A 15,000-nucleotide genomic window follows, 5' to 3' on the forward strand; every position below is an offset into this window, starting at 1 on the left:
GGGGTGCGCACACCTTGGCTGGGTTGCGCACCCTTTGTGCGCTCCAAGGTGCGCACGAAGTCGGAGCTCGGTTTGCCCCGGGTGCGCACCTTCGCCAGGGTGCGCACCTTGATGCGCACGCCTTGGCTGGGCTGCGCACCTTGGTGGGCGCCATGGTGCGCACCTTTCGTGCGCTCCAAGGTGCGCACGAAGTCGGAGCTCGGTTTGCCCCGGGTGCGCACCTTGGTGGGCGCCATGGTGCACTCCGAGGTGCCCAAGATTGGTGCGCAACAAGGAGCGCTCCGAAGTGCGCTCCAAGGTGCGCAGGTGCGCGCGAAGTCGAAAGTTGGGTTAATTGTCCGGTTTGCCTCGGGTGCGCACCTTGCGTGCACCTTCGCCAGGGTGGGCGCCTTGGTGCGCACACCTTGGCTGGGCTGCGCACCCGGGCGCGCACACCTTGGCACCCGCGTTTCCTTCATTTTAAATTTTTTTTTTTTACAATCTCTCAAGTGGGAAATTCTATAATCTCAACTTTTTTTGCCTTTTCAGGAAACTTTTGAATGGAGCGCATCATTGGTGCGCTCCGAAGTGTGCTCCAAGGTGCGCACCTCTGGTGTGCTCCAAAGCTCTCTCCAGCTGCGTGCACCTGCCCCGGCCGCGCACCCGGCCCCGCCCAGCTTCGCTCACCTGTCCCGGGCGTCTGGTGCGGAACCTTAGAGTAAGAAACATCACCGTGCACCTTGGCCAACGTGCGCGACTCGACCGAGCGCGCACTGGCCGAGGTGCACACCGATTTCACCTGGGTGCGCGCGCAGCACCTCGGGCGCACCGGGGTGCGCGCACAACGCCCGGGTTGCACCGTGGCCTGTGTGCTCGGGGCGCCTCGGGTGCGCGCTCGGTGTCGCCCCCCGCGCGCGCGGTAGTGCGGGCAGCGCACCCCGGCCCGGCCCGGCCCCGACGAGAACGCAAACGGGCAAAAGGTTTATTCAAATAGCATTGCGACGCCCGGCGAAAAACTAAAAAAGGGTGCAACACCGGGACTTCCCGGGAGGTCACCCATCCCAGTACTACTCCGGCCCAAGCGCGCTTAACTGCGGAGTTCTGATGGGATCCGGTGCACTAACGCTGGTATGATCGCACCCGTTATGAGCTTGTCGCAGTGTGTACTTAGCAAACCGCGACCCACGTGCGAATCCACCCCGGCCACCCACCCCCGTCGAGGTGCACACCCTCCCTCGCGAAGTGCGCCCCGTTCGCCAAGTGTGAGCCCTGCCCGGGTGCGCGCACCTTGCTAGGGCGTCGGGTGTGCACCCGGCCCGGCCTACGTGCGTGCACCTGGACGGGGCGTCGTGTGCGTGCAGTGTCCCGTCTGCAACGCGGTGCCCACACACCACCTCGGGCGCAACGACCTGCGCTCACATGTGGGCCGAGTGCACCTTGGTGCATGTTCGGGGCGCCTCGGGTGCACGCTCGATCTTGCCCCGGTGCACCAAGGCGCTCGGTTTGCCCCGGGTGCGCACTTGGTGCAAGGTGGGCACCCAAAATAGGGATCAAGCACCAAAACACAAGTTTCGGGATGCAAAATGGGACCCAAGGACCACAAATGCGTTCCAAGACCCATGATGGGTCCACGAGAACAAAAATGTGTTCCGAGACTTAATAAACAAATATTGGGTTTTAGGAGAAGAAACATGCTCTGATGCCCAAAACGAGAATCGACCCCGAAAAGGCCACAGGCCAAAAGTGGGATGCGAGACAAAAAAAAATGGGACCCGAGGACCAAAATTGGGTTCCCAGGTCGAAGACAGGGCAACCGGACAAGAAACGACCTCTAAGGCTCGAAATGAGTCCCGACGACTAAAACTTGACAAGAAGCACCCATCAGGCACCCAACTCGACACCCATGGGATGCCGACCCACCCGGGCTTCCACCTAGCACACCTTGGCACCCACCCACCCTCGCACCCAACCTCGCACCCAACTTAGCACCTTTGAACCCACATTGGCACTCACCCTGACCCTGGCACCTTGGAACCCACATTGGCACTCACCTTGACCCTGGCACCCACCTTTGCACTCACCTTGGGACCCACCCTGGCTCCCACCTCGGCACCCACCCAGACACCCACCTTGGTTCCTTGGCACCCACCTTGGATCCTTGGCACCCACCCCGACACCCACCTTGGCACGCAACTTGGCTACTTGCCACCCACCTTGGCTCCTTGACGCCCACCCCGACAACCACCCCGTGACCTACCCTGGCTAGGGTTGGTGCACACCCACCCTGGTGCCCACCTTGGCACCCACCCCATGACCCACCTTGGCACGCACCTTAGTACCCACCCCGTTACCCACCCTAGGACCCACCCCGTGACCCACCTTGGCCAGGGTGGGTGCACCCACCCTGGTGCCCACCTTGGCACCCACCCATCCTAGCACCCAGCCTGTGACCGGGCTTGGAACCCAACCTTGCACCCGTCTTGGCCAGTGTGGGTGCGCACCCATCCTGGCACCCACGTTGTGACACACCCTTTAACCCACGCACCCTAGCAGCCACGTTGGCACCCACCTTGGAACACAACCTAGCAACTTGGCACCCACCCCGTGACCCACCTTGGCATCCACCATAGCAGTCGCCCACTTGGCACCCACCTTGGAACCCAAGTTGGCACCCACCTCGGCACCCACCTTGACACTTGTGGACCCACCTTGCCACTCACCCTAGCATCGACCCATCCTAGCACCCACCCTGGCACCTTTGCACCCTAGCACTCACCCATCCTAGCACCTAACCTGTGACCCACCTTGACACTCACCCTCGCACCCACCTTGGAACCCAACCTAGCACCCACCCACCCTGACACCAACCCTAGCACCTACCCACCCTTGCACCCACCCTGTGACCCATCTTGGCACCCACCCATCCTACCACTCAACCTATCACCCACCTTCTCACCCACCTTGGCATCCACCTTAGCACCCACCCACACTGGCACCTTGGCACCCACCTCGGGCAAGGTGGGTGCACACCCACCCTGACACCCAATTTAGAACCAACCGAGCATGTTACCCACCTTGGCACCCACATTGCAGCCCACCCTAGTACCCACCCTATGACCCACATTGGCATCCACACCCTAGCACCCAGGCACCTCGACACCCGCCTTGACACGCACCCTAGCACTAAACCTGTGACCCACCTTGGAACTCACCCTAGAACCCACCCACCCTGTGAACCACCTTGGCATCCACCTTAGCACCCACCCACCTTGGCACCCACTCTAGCACTCACCCATCCTAACACCCAACTTGTTACCCACCTTGGCACCCGCCCTCGCGTCCACCTTGAAACCCACCCTAGCACCCACCCACGCAGGAGCCCACCTTGGCACCCAACCTAACACCCACGCATCCTGGCACCCAACTTGTGACCCACCTTGGAACCCACCCTAGTACCCACCTTTGAACCCACTATATCACCAACCCACCTTGGCACCCACCCTATGACCCTCTTTGGAATCCACCCTAGCACGCACCCACCCTGGCACCCACCATGGAGCGCACCCTAGCACCCACCCACCTCGGCACGCACCTCAACACCCACCTTGGTGTGCGCACTGCGCCAACCTCTCAAAGACCCTATGTGGTGCGCTCCAAAGTGTACACCTTTGGTGCGCTCCAAGGTGCGCACCTTTGGTGCACACCGAGGTGCACACCAAAGTGTGCACCGAGGTGAGCACCAAAGTGCACTCCAAGGTGCACACCAAGGCGTGCACCTTTGGTGCGGTCAATGCAAACGAATTCGGAAGTTGGGGTCGATGTCCTAATCGCTGCTGCAGACTACACGTATGAGAATCGGACAAATAGCTTTATATAGGGGAGGTGTTGCGTTTGATGGGTCGACTCCCCTGGTTGTGTGCACTGCACCAACTTCAAAGACCCTGTCTTGTTTAAGAAGTCAAAAGTTGGGGTGGATGTCCTAATCATTGCTGCAGTCTACGCATGTATGAGAATCAGACAAATAGCTTATATAGGGGAGGTGTTGCATTCGGTGGGTTGACTCCCCTGGTTGTGCGCACTGCGCCAACCTCAAAGACCCCGCATAGCAGAAGAAGTCGGAAGTCGGATTTTGGTGAGCACCAAGGCGTGCACCTTTGGTGCGGTCAACGCAGACGAATTCAGAAGTTGGGGTGGATGTCCTAATCGTTGTTGCAGGCTACACATGTATGAGAATCAGACAAATAGCTTATATAGGGGAGGTGTTGGGTTTGATGGGTCAACTCCCTTGGTTGTGCGCATTACGCCAACCTCAAAGACCTTGTTTTCGTTAAGAAGTCAAAAGTTGGGGTCAATGTCCTAATGGCTCCTGTAGGCTACACATGTATGAGAATCGGACAAATAGCTTATATAGGGGAGGTGTTGGGTTTGATGGGTCGACTCCCCTGGTTGTGCGCATTACGTCAACCTCAAAGACCTTGTTTTCGTTAAGAAGTCAAAAGTTGGGGTCGATGTCCTAATTGCTCCTGTAGACTACACATGTATGAGAATCAGACAAATAGCTTATATAGGGGAGGTGTTGGGTTTGATGGGTTGACTCCCCTAGTTGTTCGCATTACACCAACCTCAAAGACCTTGTTTTCGTTTAGAAGCCGAAAGTTGGGGTCGATGTCCTAATTGCTCCTGCAGGCTACGCATGTATGAGAATCAGACAAATAGCTTATATAGGGGAGGTGTTGGGTTTGATGGGTCGACTCCCCTGGTTGTGCGCATTGCGCCAACCTCAAAGACCCTGCATTGCGGATGAAGTCGAAAGTCAGAGTTTGGTGTGCTACAAGGTGTGGTCGAAGGTGCTCACCTAGGTGTGCACCTTTGGAGCGCAGGAAAAGTGCCCTCCAAAAGTGCGCACCTTTGGAGTGCACAAAAGTGCCCTCCAAAAGTGCGCACCTTTGGAGCGCACAAAAGTGCCCTCCAAAAAGTGCCCTCCAAAAGTGCGCACCTTTGGAGCGCACAAAAGTGCCCTCCAAAAAGTGCCCTCCAAAAGTGCGCACCTTTGGAGTGCAGAAAAGTGCCCTCCAAAAAGTGCCCTCCAAAAGTGTGCACCTTTGGAGTGCACAAAAGTGCCCTCCAAAAGTGCGCACCTTTGGAGCGCAGAAAAGTGCCCTCCAAAAAGTGCCCTCCAAAAGTGCGCACCTTTGGAGCGCAGAAAAGTGCCCTCCAAAAAGTGCCCTCCAAAAGTGCGCACCTTTGGAGCGCAGAAAAGTGCCCTCCAAAAGTGCGCACCTTTGGAGCGCAGAAAAGTGCCCTCCAAAAAGTGCCCTCCAAAAGTGCGCACCTTTGGAGCGCACAAAAGTGCCCTCCAAAAAGTGCCCTCCAAAAGTGCGCACCTTTGGAGCGCACAAAAGTGCCCTCCAAAAGTGCGCACCTTTGGAGCGCACAAAAGTGCCCTCCAAAAGTGCGCACTTTTGGTGCGCACCAAGGCGCTGGTTCGGTCGTTGCAGGCGAGTTCGGAAGTTGGGGTCGATGTCCTGAGCGGAGGTGCAAACTACACAGGTGTCGGAATCGGACAAATAGCTTATATAGGGGAGGTGTATGCTTCGATGGGTCGACTCCCCAGGTTGAGCGCACCGCGCCAACCTCAAAGACCCTACGGTATGGATGAAGTCGGAAGTTGGGTCCGATGACCGATTCGATTAGTAGGTATGCTCATGAGGTCGGAATTTGGGTCCGATGACCTGCCATGTGCAGGAAGGCGAATGTTGGCACTGTGCGTTGCAAGGTGCACACCAAGGTGCTGGTGCGGTCTTTTTAGTCGAGTTCGGAAGTTGGGGTCGATGTCCTGATCGGAGGTGCAAGCTACACAGGTGTGGGAATCGGACAAATAGCTTATATAGGGGAGGTGTATGCTTCGTTGGGTCGACTCCCCGGGTTGAGCGCACCGCGCCAACCTCAAAGACCCTACGGTATGGATGAAGTCGGAAGTTGGGTCCGATGACCGATTCGATATGTAGGCATACTCGCGAGGTCGGAATTTGGGTCCGATGACCTGCCATGTGCAGGAAGGCGAATGTTGGCACTGTGCGTTGCAAGGTGCGCACCAAGGCGCTGGTTCGGTCGTTGCAGGCGAGTTCGGAAGTTGGGGTCGATGTCCTGATCGGAGGTGCAAACTACACAGGTGTGGGAATCGGACAAATAGCTTATATAGGGGAGGTGTATGCTTCGTTGGGTCGACTCCCCGGGTTGAGCGCACCGCGCCAACCTCAAAGACCCTACGGTATGGATGAAGTCGGAAGTTGTGTCCGATGACCGATTCGATATGTAGGCATACTCGCGAGGTCGGAATTTGGGTCCGATGACCTGCCATGTGCAGGAAGGCGAATGTTGGGACTGTGCGTCGCAAGGTGCGCACCAAGGCGCTGGTGCCGTCGTTGCAGTCGAGTTCGGAAGTTGGGGTCGATGTCCTGGTCAGAGGTGCAAACTACACAGGTGTGGGAATCGGACAAATAGCTTATATAGGGGAGGTGTATGCTTCGATGGGTCGACTCCCCGGGTTGAGCGCACCGCGCCAACCTCAAAGACCCTACAGTATGGATGAAGTCGGAAGTTGGGTCCGATGACCGATTCGATACGTAGGCATATTGGCGAGGTCTGAATTTGTGTCCGATGACCTGCCATGCGCAGGAAGGCGGAATTTGGGTCCGATGACCGAGTTGATGGCGTGCCATGCGCAGAAAGGCGGAATTTGGGTCCGATGACCGAGTTGATGTTGATGGCCCGCCATGCACAGGAAGGCGGAATTTGGGTCCGATGACCGATTTGAAGGCGTGCCATGCGCAGAAAGGCGGAGTTTGGGTCCGATGACCGAGTTGATATTGATGGCCCGCCATGCGCAGGAAGGCGGAATTTGGGTCCGATGACCTGACATACGCATGGAGTCCGACTCGGGGGCCGATGTTCGATTCGATGACTTGCATTGTGGGTAAAGTCGGAAGTTGTGGTCTTTGACCCGATTCGATGACCAGACTTCGGCTGCTTGAGAATCGGACAAATAACTTATATAGGGGAGGTAGTGTTCTCGAGCATCCTCCCCCCGTGCCCGTTTATGTCGATTGATGCTGGTGCTCGACTGGTTGGAGCGCTCGGATGCAAAAATCTTGCACCAGGATTTATCGATTGTGATGGACACGGCAAGTCTCCTGATTGCTATGCAGGAGCTCATCGTGAATCTCTATGCGGCCTTGGTATGGACTCGACCTGCGGAATGGTTCGGCAATGGTAGTCGCTCCAACACGTCCTTGCAATGGCCACAGAGGTGATTCGACTAGAGCTCCAGTCTAGCTTTTGGGTTGCTTGGCGGACTGGTATAGCCGCGATCGAGTTCCGGCCATGAACGTTTTAGATAGCTCTTGGGCTTTCTGGGACGGAAGTCGGAAGTTTGGGCTGTTGTCCGATTTGATGACCATTCTTCGGATGTGTGAGAATCGGACAAATAACTTATATAGGGGACTGTGTTGTCTCACGCAGCCCCCTCCGTGCCCCTCTATCTCGACCGATGTTGGTGCTTGAAAGGGTTGGGATCGCTCGGATTTATAAACGTGCACCACCATTTGTCGAGTGTGAGGGACGCGGCAGGTCTCCTAAATGCTATACGGGCGCTCTCTGAGAATCTCTATCCGGCCTCGACACAGACTAGTCTTGCTGAATGGTTTGGCACTGGTAGTCGATCCAACACGTCGTTGTTGTGGCCGCCTAGGCGATTCGATTCGAGCCCCCGTCTAGCTTTTGGGTTGCTTGGCGGATTTTGCCCTATCCGCAAGTGAGCTCGGTCCCTAAACGTTCGAGAAACCCGATTGCTATGCGCCGACTCTCTTTCTTGCGAGCCTCCATCTAGCTTTTGGGTCTCTACGGAACGGAAGTCGGAATCTGGGACCGTTGTTTGATTCGACGAGGCAGACTACGGTTGTGCGAGAATCGGACAAATAACTTATATAGGGGAGGTGTTGACTGGAGCATTCTCCCCCGTGCCCCTCTAACTCGACCAATGCTGGCGCTCGAACGGTGGTAGCGCTCGGATTTTCGTTGAGCGCCAGCATTGGTCGATTTAGAGGGGCATGCGAGATTCCCGAATGCTATGCGAGGGCTCTAACGGAAATGTCTATTGGTTTCGGTATGGATGCAATTGCGAGTGGTTCGGCAAAGGTAGTCGTTCCGATGCGTCCATGTCGTGGCCAAATCGATAATTCGATTTGAGCCCTCGTATAGCATTTGGGTCTCTCGATGTGATTCCGCATTCCAGTCCCTTTGGGCACTGCTTGAGCCGCATCCCAGGGGGTTCCCTTCCCAATAATCTGCCTCGCAACCCGATTGCTATGCGGTGAGGCTCCTCGGCCGCCTCGGAACTATCTGTGTATCAGACGCATCGCGGGATAAGGGGTTGGCAACGGTAGTCGCCCCAAGCGCGTCCGATGCTTGGACCATTCCGAGGCGGCCCTGAAGCCTCTTCCGTCTAGCCGTTGGGTCCTTCTCGCCGCATCCCTTGCCTCGCACCCCGATTGCTATGCGGTGAGGCTCCTCGGCCGCCTTGGAACTATCTGTGTATCAGACGCATCGCGGGATAAGGGGTTGTCACTGGTAGTCGCCCCAAGCGCGTCCGATGCTTGGACCATTCCGAGGCGGCCCTGAAGCCTCTTCCGTCTAGCCGTTGGGTCCTTCTCGCCGCATCCCTCGACTCGCACCCCGATTGCTATGCGGTGAGGCTCCTCGGCCGCCTTGGAACTATCTGTGTATCGGACGCGTCGCGGGATAAGGGGTTGTCACTGGTAGTCGCCCCAAGCGCGTCCGATGCTTGGACCATTCCGAGGCGGCCCTGAAGCCTCTTCCGTCTAGCCGTTGGGTCCTTCTCGCCGCATCCCTCGCCTCGCACCCCGATTGCTATGCGATGAGGCTCCTCGGCCGCCTTGGAACTATCTGTGTATCGGACGCGTCGCGGGATAAGGGGTTGTCACTGGTAGTCGCCCCAAGCGCGTGCGATGCATGGACCATTCCCAGGCGGCCCTGAAGCCTCTTCCGTCTAGCCGTTGGGTCCTTCTCGCCGCATCCCTCGCCTCGCACCCCGATTGCTATGCGGTGAGGCTCCTCGGCCGCCTTGGAACTATCTGTGTATCGGACGCGTCGCGGGATAAGGGGTTGTCACTGGTAGTCGCCCCAAGCGCGTCCGATGCTTGGACCATTCCGAGGCGGCCCTGAAGCCTCTTCCGTCTAGCCGTTGGGTCCTTCTCGCCGCATCCCTCGCCTCGCACCCCGATTGCTATGCGGTGAGGCTCCTCGGCCGCCTTGGAACTATCTGTGTATCGGACGCGTCGCGGGATAAGGGGTTGTCACTGGTAGTCGCCCCAAGCGCGTCCGATGCTTGGACCATTCCGAGGCGGCCCTGAAGCCTCTTCCGTCTAGCCGTTGGGTCCTTCTCGCCGCATCCCTCGCCTCGCACCCCGATTGCTATGCGGTGAGGCTCCTCGGCCGCCTTGGAACTATCTGTGTATCGGACGCGTCGCGGGATAAGGGGTTGTCACTGGTAGTCGCCCCAAGCGCGTCCGATGCTTGGACCATTCCGAGGCGGCCCTGAAGCCTCTTCCGTCTAGCCGTTGGGTCCTTCTCGCCGCATCCCTCGCCTCGCACCCCGATTGCTATGCGGTGAGGCTCCTCGGCCGCCTTGGAACTATCTGTGTATCGGACGCATCGCGGGATAAGGGGTTGTCACTGGTAGTCGCCCCAAGCGCGTCCGATGCTTGGACCATTCCGAGGCGGCCCTGAAGCCTCTTCCGTCTAGCCGTTGGGTCCTTCTCGCCGCATCCCTCGCCTCGCACCCCGATTGCTATGCGGTGAGGCTCCTCGGCCGCCTTGGAACTATCTGTGTATCGGACGCGTCGCGGGATAAGGGGTTGTCACTGGTAGTCGCCCCAAGCGCGTCCGATGCTTGGACCATTCCGAGGCGGCCCTGAAGCCTCTTCCGTCTAGCCGTTGGGTCCTTCTCGCCGCATCCCTCGCCTCGCACCCCGATTGCTATGCGGTGAGGCTCCTCGGCCGCCTTGGAACTATCTGTGTATCGGACGCGTCGCGGGATAAGGGGTTGTCACTGGTAGTCGCCCCAAGCGCGTCCGATGCTTGGACCATTCCGAGGCGGACCTGAAGCCTCTTCCGTCTAGCCGTTGGGTCCTTCTCGCCGCATCCCTCGCCTCGCACCCCGATTGCTATGCGGTGAGGCTCCTCGGCCGCCTTGGAACTATCTGTGTATCGGACGCGTCGCGGGATAAGGGGTTGTCACTGGTAGTCGCCCCAAGCGCGTCCGATGCTTGGACCATTCCGAGGCGGCCCTGAAGCCTCTTCCGTCTAGCCGTTGGGTCCTTCTTGCCGCATCCCTCGCCTCGCACCCCGATTGCTATGCGGTGAGGCTCCTCGGCCGCCTTGGAACTATCTGTGTATCGGACGCGTCGCGGGATAAGGGGTTGTCACTGGTAGTCGCCCCAAGCGCGTCCGATGCTTGGACCATTCCGAGGCGGCCCTGAAGCCTCTTCCGTCTAGCCGTTGGGTCCTTCTCGCCGCATCCCTCGCCTCGCACCCCGATTGCTATGCGGTGAGGCTCCTCGGCCGCCTTGGAACTATCTGTGTATCGGACGCATCGCGGGATAAGGGGTTGTCACTGGTAGTCGCCCCAAGCGCGTCCGATGCTTGGACCATTCCGAGGCGGCCCTGAAGCCTCTTCCGTCTAGCCGTTGGGTCCTTCTCGCCGCATCCCTCGCCTCGCACCCCGATTGCTATGCGGTGAGGCTCCTCGGCCGCCTTGGAACTATCTGTGTATCGGACGCGTCGCGGGATAAGGGGTTGTCACTGGTAGTCGCCCCAAGCGCGTCCGATGCTTGGACCATTCCGAGGCGGACCTGAAGCCTCTTCCGTCTAGCCGTTGGGTCCTTCTCGCCGCATCCCTCGCCTCGCACCCCGATTGCTATGCGGTGAGGCTCCTCGGCCGCCTTGGAACTATCTGTGTATCGGACGCGTCGCGGGATAAGGGGTTGTCACTGGTAGTCGCCCCAAGCGCGTCCGATGCTTGGACCATTCCGAGGCGGCCCTGAAGCCTCTTCCGTCTAGCCGTTGGGTCCTTCTCGCCGCATCCCTCGCCTCGCACCCCGATTGCTATGCGGTGAGGCTCCTCGGCCGCCTTGGAACTATCTGTGTATCGGACGCGTCGCGGGATAAGGGGTTGTCACTGGTAGTCGCCCCAAGCGCGTCCGATGCTTGGACCATTCCGAGGCGGACCTGAAGCCTCTTCCCTCTAGCCGTTGGGGCTTTCTCGCCGCATCCCTCGCCTCGCACCCCGATTGCTATTCGGTGAGGCTCCTCGGCCGCCTTGGAACTATCTGTGTATCGGACGCATCGCGGGATAAGGGGTTGGCAGTGGTAGTCGCCCCAAGCGCGTCCGATGCTTGGACCATTCCGAGGCGGCCCTGCAGCCTCTTCCGTCTAGCCGTTGGGGCCATCTCGCTGCATCCCCCACCTCGCACCACGATTGCTATGCGGTGAGGCTCCTTGGCCGCCTCGGAACTATCTGTGTATCGGACGCATCGCGGGATAAGGGGTTGTCACTGGTAGTCGCCCCAAGCGCGTCCGATGCTTGGACTATTCCGAGGCGGCCCTGCAGCCTCTTCCGTCTAGCCGTTGGGGCCATCTCGCCGCATCCCCCAGCTCCTCGGCCGCCTCGGAACTATCTGTGTATCGGACGCATCGCGGGATAAGGGGTTGGCAGTGGTAGTCGCCCCAAGCGCGTTCGATGCTTGGACTATTCCGAGGCGGCCCCGCAGCCTCTTCCGTCTACCCTTTGGGGCCATCTCGCCGCATCCCTCGCCTCGCACCCCGATTGCTATGCGGTGAGGCTCCTCGGCCGCCTGGGAACTATCTTCGTATCGGATGCATCGCGGGATAAGGGGTTGTCACTGGTAGTCGCCCCAAGCGCGTCCGATGCTTGGACTATTCCGAGGCGGCCCTGTGGCCTCTTCCGTCTAGCCGTTGGGGCCATCTCGCCGCATCCCTCACCTCGCACCCCCATTGCTATGCGGTGAGGCTCCTCGGCCGCCTTGGAACTGTCTTCGTATCGGAAGCATCGCGGGATAAGGGGTTGTCACTGGTAGTCGCCCCAAGCGCGTCCGATGCTTGGACTATTCCGAGGCGGCCCTGCAGCCTCTTCCGTCTAGCCGTTGGGGCCATCTCGCCGCATCCCCCACCTCGCACCCGGATTGCTATGCGGTGAGGCTCCTCGGCCGCCTTGGAACTATCTTCGTATCGGACGCATCGCGGGATAAGGGGTTGTCACTGGTAGTCGCCCCAAGCGCGTCCGATGCTTGGACTATTCCGACGCGGCCCTGTGGCCTCTTCCGTCTAGCCGTTGGGGCCATCTCGCCGCATCCCCCACCTCGCACCCCGATTGCTATGCGGTGAGGCTCCTCGGCCGCCTTGGAACCATCTTCGTATCGGACGCATCGCGGGATGAGGGGTTGTCACTGGTAGTCGCCCCAAGCGCGTCCGATGCTTGGACCATTCCGAGGCGGCCCTGAAGCCTCTTCCGTCTAGCCGTTGGGGCCTTCCCGCCCCATCCCTCGCCTCGCACCCCCGATTGCTATGCGGTGAGGCTCCTCGGCCGCCTTGGAACCATCTGTGTATCGGACGCATCGCGGGATAAGGGGTTGGCACTGGTAGTCGCCCCAAGCGCGTCCGATGCTTGGAGCATTCCGAGGTGGCCCTGAAGCCTCTTCCGTCTAGCCGTTGGGGCCTTCCCGCCCCATCCCTCGCCTCGCACCCCGATTGATATGCGGTGAGGCTCCTCGGCCGCCTTGGAACTATCTGTGTATCGGACGCATCGCGGGATAAGGGGTTGGCACTGGTAGTCGTCCCAATCGCGTCCGATGCTTGGACCATTCCGAGGCGGCCCTGCAGCCTCTTCCGTTTAGCCGTCGGGGCCTTCCCGCCGCATCCCTCGCCTCGCATCCCGATTCCTATGCGGTGAGTCTTCTCGGCCGCCGCGGAACTATACCTGTTATTGCTACTGCATCCTTCGGCTGGTAACCTCCTCTGCCGCCTTGGAACGTTCTCTTTGTCGGACGCGTCGCGGGATAAGGGGTTGGCACTGGTAGTCGCCCCAAGCGCGCCCGATGCATAGACCGCTCCGAGTTGACCTTGCTTTCAGCCTCTCACATGCATAGACCTCTCTGAGTCGACCCTGCAGCCTCTCACGTTTAGCCTTTGGAATCTCGCCTCACAACATGATTGCTATCCTTGATGCATCCCTTGCCTCGAGCCCTGATTGCTTTCTTGGCTGCATCCCTCCTCTCCTCACAGCCCGGTTGTCATCACTGCTTCATCCGTCGCTTCATGCATTCTGGCTGCTGGGCCCTTCCCACCGCACACCTCGATTGCTATCTCTTCTGCATCACACACCCCGATTGCTATCTCTGCTACATCCCTCGGCTCTCACTTCTGCATCCTTCGCCTCCCACCTCGATTGCTATCAATGCTGCATCCGTAACCTCACACCCCGATTGCTATGCGGGGAGGCTCCTTGGCCGCCTTGGAAATTTCTGTGTGTCGGACGCACCGCGGGATAAGGGGTTGGCACTGGTAGTCGCCCCAAGTGCGCCCGATTCTTAGACCGCTTCGAGGTGACCTCGTAGCCTCTTTCGTCCAGGCTTCCTGCCTTCAACGCCCTTTTTACACCTCGATTGCTATGCGCGGGCTCGTTGGCGTCTATCACCTCTCTGCGAAGAGTGGCACGATGATTGTTGGGGTAAATCGTAGCAGTCCGATCTCTGGCCTTGGGCCATTGTGAGGGCTGATCGATTTCCTGTGCGCATCTCGTGTTCGCCCAGTAACAGACTCGACGACTTGTAATCGGTCTTGTTCCCGATTGTTCCTGGAGGTAGTCTTCGGAACTCTTGGATTTGACCTGTCACTCGAACTGTCCTCTTCCGAGGATGCTTGTGTGTGTGTGCTTGTGCCATTTCCTTGGCGGTATTAACGAGATATTAAAGAGCGGAGTGAGCGCCTCGCCCAGCTATGTTTGGGGCTCTCACTCCCTTACCCGGTGTGCGACCGCTTTGCACGTAGGTTGCGGAGCATCGCGACTCTTTCGATGTTTGGCGGTTGTCTTCCGGTGATGCGTTGGTCCCGAAGTGCACGTTACTAGCATTTCTGCCATTGTTCTCGATCTTTGGCACGTTCCTTCGTTGCAATTGGATATATATCTCCGTTTATACGCGCAGGCTTCTCCCGCCTATTCAGCGCTGTCCCACTCTCAGCACTCTCGTGGTCTCCTTGGCTTCTCTCTCCCGTGAGCGAGCTCTCTTCTCGAGTCTTTTCCATGTCCCATGGAGGTTGCCTTGCGAAATTCGGGCACACAAACGTGACCGGATAAGAGCGGAATTGCCTATGAGGAGAAGCTCACCTTAGGGAGCAGCAATGCCGAGTGTTTCGACAGAGGGTAGAGGGGGCGTTGTTTGGGCGGTTGCACAAAAGAGTGCTACGGTTGCACTGAAGGTTGCTTCTTCGTCTCCGACGAACTCTTCGAGGCAAAAAAGCTTGTATACGGGGTCGAGGTGGGACTGTTCGTGCGAGTTGCGCCACCAAAAGTGCGTAGGGGGCATATACCTGGGAAATGGATGTCTCTGAGTGGCCTTACTCGGTCGCGTGCACGGTGCATTCTCTAACGGCAGGACTGTCGCGAGCATGTGCGGTTCGGATGTTTTCGGGTAAAGGGTTCCGTACGGGATGTTCTTCCCAGGCTCCTGTGAACCGAGACTCTGCATCGTCGTGCTCCGGCTCCCGTGGGTGCTTCATGCCTCGTCGAGCTGTTTGTCGTGGACGATTAAGGCCGAGGCCTTCCTTCGAGAGGGGAATTGTTCAGGCTGGTCGAGGCGGGATTGTTCGTGCGGGGTGCACCACCAAAAGTGCGTAGGGGGCATATGCCTGGGAAATGGATGTCTC

At 58.8% G+C, this 15,000-nt stretch overlaps 1 non-coding gene across 1 annotated transcript; it reads right to left on the reverse strand.

Annotated features, from left to right (window-relative positions):
* Positions 1-1,002: 1,002 nt before the first annotated feature.
* LOC131864217 (5S ribosomal RNA) lies at positions 1,003-1,121 on the reverse strand. The gene has a single exon (XR_009363056.1). It is a non-coding gene; the product is annotated as a 5S ribosomal RNA (ribosomal RNA).
* Between the last annotated feature and the right edge of the window lie 13,879 nt (positions 1,122-15,000).

The sequence above is a fragment of the Cryptomeria japonica genome, unplaced genomic scaffold (assembly GCF_030272615.1).
Source record: "Cryptomeria japonica unplaced genomic scaffold, Sugi_1.0 HiC_scaffold_80, whole genome shotgun sequence".
In the NCBI taxonomy this organism is placed as follows: Eukaryota; Viridiplantae; Streptophyta; class Pinopsida; order Cupressales; family Cupressaceae; genus Cryptomeria; species Cryptomeria japonica.